General features: G+C 42.7%; 1 pseudogene; it reads left to right on the forward strand.

Moving 5' to 3' along the window:
- The first annotated feature begins 1,179 nt into the window (after nucleotides 1-1,179).
- On the forward strand, nucleotides 1,180-2,024 carry LOC112852250 (olfactory receptor 7E178-like; annotated as a pseudogene).
- Nucleotides 2,025-2,457: the final 433 nt, after the last annotated feature.

The following is a 2,457-nucleotide window of genomic DNA, read 5'->3' on the forward strand; positions in this document are numbered from 1 at the left end:
CCTTTTTTTTTTTTAAAGCAGACTCCATGCCCAAAGTGGGACTTGAACTCATAATGTCAGGATAAACAGTTGCATGCTCTACTGACTGAGCCAACCAGATGTCCCGTGAGCATTCATTTCCATTGAGGATAGGTATCAGAAAACCAAATAAGGATGAAAATCCATGAAAATAGCTATCATATTAAATTCTAACTGATTAGGGGTGCCTGGGTGGCTCAGTCGGTTTTGCATTTGACTTCAGCTCAGGTCATGATCTCACAGTTCAGGAGTTCGAGTCCCGTGTCAGGCTCTGTGCTGACAGCTCAGAGCCTGGAGCCTGTTTCAGACTCTGTGTCTCCCTCTCTCTCTGCCCCTCCTTCCCTCATGCTCTGTCTCTCTCTCCTCCAAAAATGAATAAACAGTAAACAATTTTTTTTAATTCTAACTGATTAAATATATTTGACTTTAATTTAGAATGCAGGTAACATTACAGAATATTTATAAATATTTTAAATTAAAAGAGTTTCTTGCGCTGCATATAGATAAATTATATTTGACTGCTTCCTAGTGTTTTTCATTGGAGTGATTTTTTTGGGGGGAAGGTGGGAGAAAGATACTTCTTTCATATATTTCCTTCAGCAGAGGGGGCTGATATTTTACTGTGTTCATTGATTTATTTACTCTAAGTTGCCTTGTTCCTCTATCACACTTCGGTTCAGTCTCTCTAAAATGTGTTTAATGTTTTTTTAATGTTTATTTATTTTTGAGAGAGAGAGAGAGAGAGACAGAGCATGAACAGGGGTGAGGGAGAGAGAGAGAGAGTGAGATCCAGAATCTGAAACAGGCTCCAGGCTCTGAGCTGTCAGCACAGGGCCCAACGTGGGGCTCCAACTCAGGAGCCATGAGATCATGGCCTAAGCCGAAGTTGAACACTCAACCTACTGAATCACCCAGGCTCCCCTCTAAAGTGTGTTTATATAGAAACAGGTAACTAGCCAAGAAATCAATGAGGAGAGTTCTGAGAGGAGATGAGTTTGCCACCACTGAGAAATATATCTGGAAGTACTGGAGTATACAGTCCTCAAGTGTGAATGCTTTATTTTGATTTGCTTGAATACAAAATACAGACACACTTGCTGCCTGTTTGCTTGTGCCATTTATTCCAAGATTCTTTTCCTTCCTGGGAGGGGTCTCAGCCACATGGGATTAAAGACTCTAACACTCATCTCAGAATTCTTCCTCCTGAGCCTCTTGGAGGATCCAGAATGGCAGCCTCTCCTCTTTGGGATGTTCCTGTCCATGTATCTGGTCACTGTGCTCAGGAACCTGCTGATCATCCTGGCCGTCAGCTCTGGCCCCCACCTCCACACCCCCATGTACTTCTTCCTCTCCAACCTGTCCTTGGCTGACGTCGTTTCGCCTCTACTACTGTCCCCAACATGATTGCGGACATCCATAGTCACAGAAGAATCATCTCCTATGTAGTCTCAGATGTCTATTTTTATTCTTTTTGGATGTTAAGACAATCTACTGACTGCAATGGCCTATGATTGGTTTGTGGCCGTCTGTCATCCCTTGCACTACCCACCTCTGTGTCCTGCTGGTTTTGGTGTCTTTTTTCATCAGCTTTTCACCAGTTGCACAGTCTGATGGTGTCACAACTTACCTTCTTCACAGATGTGGAAATATGCCTCATTTCCTTCATGGCCCTTCTCAGCTATTCAAACTTGCCTCCTTGGAAATCCCCACCAATAACCTATGAATTTATTTTACTGGTGCCATTTTTGGTGGTGTTCCACTCTCAGGGATCCTTTTCTCTTATACTCAAATTGTTGCCTCCATTCCAAGAGTCCCATCCACAGGTGGGAAGTAACAAAGCCTTTTCTACCTGTGGCTGTCACCTGTTAGTGACTGGCTTATTTTCTGCAACGGGTCTTGGAGTGTACCTCAGTTTAGCTGTCTCATATTTTCCCAGGAAGGGTGAGGTGGCCTTGGTGGTGTATACTGTGGTCATCCCCATGCTCACTCCCCTTCATCTAGTCTGAGGTACAGGGCCATCAAGAGGGCCACAGAGAGGTACCTCAGAACAGCCCATTCTCAATACTTGTCCCCTTTTTTTTAGTGTGGGAGCTGGAAAAGTCAGTCAAACCAAACACTTGGAACTGGAAATTCTGCCCATTTGGTTCCATAATTTTGGTAGTTTTTGTGCCTTTCAATCTGTTCAGTGCTTCATATCTGAATATTGCTTATTTTGATACACCTTAAATGGGATTGAGGGAGTTTTGTGGGATCCTACCTATATTAGACTCAATGCATGAATGAATCATATTGTAACTATAGAACTTTCTTTATTTCTCATCTATGACCCAGGCATTCTTTTTTTTTTTTTTTTTTTAATAATTACAATTGGGGCACTGGGTGGCTCAGTTTGTCAAATGTCTGACTCTTGATTTCAGCTCAGGTCGTAATCTCACAGTT

Source organism: Puma concolor, chromosome A2, assembly GCF_028749965.1.
Source record: "Puma concolor isolate L17-30 chromosome A2, mPumCon1.1.hap2, whole genome shotgun sequence".
In the NCBI taxonomy this organism is placed as follows: Eukaryota; Metazoa; Chordata; class Mammalia; order Carnivora; family Felidae; genus Puma; species Puma concolor.